This window comes from Oreochromis aureus, linkage group 5, assembly GCF_013358895.1.
Source record: "Oreochromis aureus strain Israel breed Guangdong linkage group 5, ZZ_aureus, whole genome shotgun sequence".
In the NCBI taxonomy this organism is placed as follows: domain Eukaryota; kingdom Metazoa; phylum Chordata; class Actinopteri; order Cichliformes; family Cichlidae; genus Oreochromis; species Oreochromis aureus.
In genome coordinates this window covers 27,020,959-27,026,411 of record NC_052946.1, presented here as the reverse complement: position 1 = coordinate 27,026,411, position 5,453 = coordinate 27,020,959, and the positions used below count along the sequence as shown (strand labels likewise).

The window sequence follows — 5,453 nt, the reverse complement described above, 5'->3', positions numbered from 1 at the left end:
GTCTCAACCTTCTGCTTTGTAAGTGTGTTAAACAGGCTCTTCCTTCCTAGGCTTCTTGGTAACTCTGCATTATTGTGTGTGTGTGTGTGTGTGTATTCTGCTATTTGAAGAGGCATGACTTACCTCAGTTTCCAATCTACAGTAGACACCAGAGAATGATGGAACATATTTGGTGGGCTATGAAAAGTATCATGAATCCAGATAGCTCGTTTTCAGATTGGTGATTGTGAATGTGAATATGTACAGTATGAGGCGGTAATGCAAAACAACAAGGTACTGGCTGTTTCTGGTTTTCAGGTTTTATTCAGAAAGTAAAGCAAAGTGCAAAATGGAAAGACGATTGGAAGACTTTTAAAAGAAACAGGAGAAAAGTTGATGATTATTGAGCAAACATGTCAGATACAAATTATGAAGAATACCTTTGTGTTTGCTGCCAGTATAACAAGACAGCTTTGTGCTGTTTGTATTACGCAGCTCTTACCTTTTCAACCCAAAATAAACACTTAAGATTTGCTTGAAGGTTTTTGTTTCATTTTTTTTCAAAGCTTTCTCACATGCTCAGAAGCATTCATCAGCAGCTGTAACTTGCCAATGACACATACACACGCCTGGGGCGTCTGTATCCAGGAAGGGTCCTAAGGCTACCCCCCCCCCCCATGGTAAGCGAGCCTACCACAGACATGAGCGAGAGAGAGAAATATGAAGTCATGCCGGCTCGGACGTCGCCTGGATCAACAAGGTCCACGTCAGGTGTTGAGGAACCAGGGCACTCTGATGAGAAGTTGGCTACTGGAACAAGAAGGCATCGGTGGACAAGAGATGAAAACAGGGCGTTGTTGGAATGCTACTACGCAAGTAACCCCAGCGGGAAGGGTTACATGAATAGGATGTCGGAGCACTAGGTGCAGTGACTCCCAGGAACAACATGTGAGATCTCTGTGCAGAAGAGTGCAGTCCTAGGAACAGCTAAGATACTACGCAGGACCCTCAAGCTCCCAGGCCTCAGGTAGAGGACCCAAGCTTGAAGGACAGACTGGCGAGAGGGGAATTTTTTTTTTATTATTTTTTTTTAAACATACATTTACACACTTCTGCTCTGTGATGGCTTTTAGGCAATTTTGCCTTACTTTCCAAACATGAGTAACACACCAATTGCAAGTCCAGGTTCATTTAGCAGAGTTATTATAATTGCATATTTTTTGACTTTTTTTTTTAAAAATTCAGTTTAGTTTCTGTTTCCAATCCTTACTTTTACTTTAGTTTTTCTTAGCTTCAGTGTTAGCTTTAGCCTTTTTAATCATGGAGGGCATATGTCAGAGGCAAGATTTAGGAAAATCTGTTTTCCTTTTTTTTTTTTTTTTTTTTTTTTTTTTTTTCCCCCCCTAGTTTTAGTTTAGTTTTAGTTAGCTATAATAACCTTGGCACTTACCAGCTTTTTGGGGAGCTTCCAAAGATAGCATCTCATCAACTTCCAAATTCATTAGATTCCCATCACTATGCACAGATTATAAACTCTATGGATGAGATCATGACCTATTTTCAAACATCCCATGTAGCTCTGAACTTTTCTAGGCGTGAACTAGTAAAAGTGCATCTGAGAATGCAAATATTGGCTTGAATATTAAATGGTCTTTAAAACAACAACTTCTTAATAGAAAATCTGTGTAATGTTTCTTGTGCATGTGAGAATAGTGACGGTATTAATCCAGTGCATTTATAACAAAGGAGTAGGTTTTATGTGCTCTGTCTCCTGTCTAAACTACACTGAGTATTTCCAGTTTGTCTGTTTCTATCTAAAATCACCTCAATTGGTGTCATATTTTGAAAATAGTTGATGCATTTTAAGCATTTATGCTTAACCAAACCCATTTCCATGAGTAAGAGAATAATAATTTGAGAAAAATGGTTTCTTTATGTGAGAAATATCAGCTCAGCATGCAGTGCAATATCTAGATATTAACTTACTACTCTCACTGCCTTCCAGATACAGAAATATCTGACCAAACTACAAAAAAATCTTATATGGAATTTAATAAATATGATTTAATACAATTTTCATGGTACAGAACATGTCATCGAGTTACCGTGACAGTGCTGTAATTTAGAGGCCTGAGCTGCTGACACTTCACTTGCTGTCTCCAGTGTCGTCGTGCTGTCGTGCTGAGTTTCAAAATTAAAAACATCAAACCATAAGCATCAGTTATTACTTTCCAAAGTGTTTGGTCTAATGATTCCACAGCAGGGAAATTGATTTCGCCTGCACAAGCTTTTCCATGCTTTTTAAAGCATAATAACACATGGTGTATGATCTTGTTGACTTTAGTTTGAGAAACTTCTGAAAACTAACGCTGATGCAAAAGATTTCATCTGTCAGTTTTATATTGGGCAGTGTCCATGAGCATTTTAATCTGCTCTTTGATAAAAAGTGGAAATGACTGTAATTCTATAACTCTGATTAATTTTCTGACATTGCTACTAGAACATTTTTACTTAGTTTTTCTTCTTTCTTGTTTTCAGACAGTAATCATCTAAAGCAGTGTTCCATGTTGTCAGGGACCAAGCAGTAAGGCATAAAGGACACAGGTGTTTAATTCAAGAAAGGGGTTTTATTGACCCAAAAGTATGAAAAGAATATTTAACAAAGCCAAAACTTAAACAGGCAGACCAATAAAAGAGGTCAACTCAATAGACTAAACTCAAGATAACAATTAACAAAACTTCAAACCAAACATAAGACAAACTGACCTCCTGAAATGACACATGGGGGAACTTAAATACTGGTTTAGCTAAACCAAATGACACACACGGGGGGAAACAAAATGGCTGCCATATAACCAACTAATACAAAACAATTAAACAAACATGAAACACCCCCCAGGCAATGAAGCATGTGGTTTCGTCCAATTAGGCTGTCAGTGGTACTTCAGCTCTCCCAGCCCTTTGCCACACCTTTTGCCAGACAGGAGGAGAAGCCAAACCCCAGGTAACTCAAACAAAGAAAGATGTATTAATATAACAAAACAGAACTTTGACCTTGCAGTGTTAATATGTGTGCACGCCATATAAACATTGGAAGGTGTGATGGAAAAATAAATACATTTAATAAAGAAACAATATTGAACAATAAGTAGAATATATTAAAGTAGTGACTGTAAATTAAACTAAAGTGAATCAACTGGTGGTGAGGTGTGGAGCTTACCATGTGTGGCATGCCATCACACATGTAAAAGCAGAAAAGTCTCTAAGTAGCAATCACGGGATTTGTTTTCAGAGGATAATTGGGTCATTATGTCAAACATCAGTTTGATATTCACATATGACAAATGACAGAATGAGCTCACTAGTCAATCAGATCATGTGAGTCCTGATTAAAAGTTTAACCTCTGCCTGCTCTGGCCTGACAGCTCACATCCTGATTAATAGCAGCCATGCATTCACGTGGTACTAATATACATATCAGAAGGTTAGCTTTCAGAAAAGCACCTCATGGTACCTTTGCAGGAAAAACGTGTAGACTTTTTACAGGGGGGTGTTTTTACCCTTTTAGTTTCTACCTTATAGAGCTCAGTCATTAATTCTGGTCACAAATGTGCACCTTAAAGTAACAATACAAACAATACACATTTGTAAAAAAGTGCATGAATAAGCACACTTCACATTATCACCAAACTGAGAAGCAGCACAGACCAGACCATATACATGTTATTTAATAGTGTGTTTTCTAATTTATGCCATAAGTGTGACTAGTTGTTTTTGTTTCTTGACATACTGGCAACCTGTCCAGGGTAAACCCCACTTCTCAAAGCTGGCTCCAGCTGCTCCCAAACCTGAGATCCTGAATTAGATAAAAGGAAGAAGGCAGATGGCTGGATGGCCTTTTGTTAACTTCTGACTCTGTCCAAATAAAAGTCTCATCTTTTCCTACAAAATCTGCCTGAAGTCTCCCACATTTGGGTTGTCTGTACATCATCACTGTGCCTTCAATGTAGAAGACAGATGCAGAATGTAAGTTGTCAGGAGATATTATATGTTTTTGATTTAGTTTTAATGAATAATAAAATGGTAAAACTTTAAATAATAATTATTTTCTCCACCTTTCTCATTTTGTTTTTTGACAAACACAGGCTCCCTCATATCTACATTTTTGGACATGATTGCCTTTAGGTACAAAAATTAATGCTAGGGAGAACCTTTGTGTAAACTGGGGAAAATAAAGTTAAGATGTTAAAATATAGCAAATGATGCCCATACCTTTTTTCTGAAAATACAAGCACATTTCTGAATGTGTTTTCTGTGCTCATCTACAAGGTACTCAAGAGAAACGAAAAAGTGAGAGAAAATAAATGTGTTGGCTGAATAAAAGATGCAGTATGCCAGTGTAAGATTTGAAACTGAGGTCTAAAAAACACTGGCTCTTGAAAAGAATGCAGCTATCAAAGGACGAGCTGCAATCGATCATAGAGACATAAAAAAATGAGCATAAATTAGGAGCAGACGAATGGTGAGTAAATGTGTTATTAGCACCATTAACTAACTATCTCTGGGATTTCTCTTTTTACTTGTTTTATTTCTTACTTGTTTTTTGTTTTTGTTTTTTTAGTTTTGTTTTGGAGTTTTCTTAATCTCAAATAATTTTAAAAGAACAAGGATGTTTTTGACTGGCGTGTGAAGAAAACCAGATGTAGTGTTACTTTTTTTTTTTTTTTTTTTTAATAAAAACACTTTGTTTAAAGAGGAATATGTTGCAGTACTGTGTGTAGCCCAGACTGTTCTTCTCATGTCTGGTAGCAGATATTATATATATCTGTATATAGAGATTTTGTAGTCTTATTGATTATTCACACCACGCCACACTGCAATTCAGATTCATATATTCATACAGCTTTTTATTCAGTGTAGCAGCATCCACACCTACAGCATATTTACAATCACCAGTTAACCTAACATGCAGGAAGCCAGAGAATCCGGAGGAAATCCACAAAAACAGATCACCATGCCACTGTAAGTCTATCAGAGCTTATGTGAATTCACTGCTGAAGCACAACAAAGATTTTTTCCAGCTTCACGTCCAAAGCTTGCTACTCACAAACCAGTGGGAGGCTTTTATTTTTAAGGGGCTATAGGAAATGCAATGCATTAATCAATTTGCTGTGCTTTTCTTTTAAGCTTTCTCCAACTAGATACCCACCCAGCTAGCCTTGATGTTTACTAAGTCATTCTACTTTGCAAGGCAAGGATTGGCAAAGCAAGAGTCGCCTTCATCCAGCTCAAGAACATTCATTCAAGTCATTCGGAGAGCTGACCCTGACTACCAAGATCCGACTGTTCAACTCCAACATGAAGTCAGTACTGCTGTACGGAGCTGAAACCTGGAAGACAAATGAAACCTCAAACAGAAAAATCCAGACATTCCTGTCTCAGAAGGATTCTCCACATTCGCTGCCCAGACACAA

The 5,453-nt window shown here is 37.5% G+C and overlaps 1 long non-coding RNA gene across 1 annotated transcript; it reads left to right on the top strand.

The window, feature by feature from the left end:
- Positions 1–2,965: 2,965 nt before the first annotated feature.
- Positions 2,966–5,189, top strand: LOC120440400. The gene is made up of 3 exons (XR_005613235.1): positions 2,966–2,983; positions 3,785–4,005; positions 5,167–5,189. It is a non-coding gene; the product is annotated as an uncharacterized LOC120440400 (long non-coding RNA).
- The last annotated feature ends 264 nt before the right edge of the window (positions 5,190–5,453 follow it).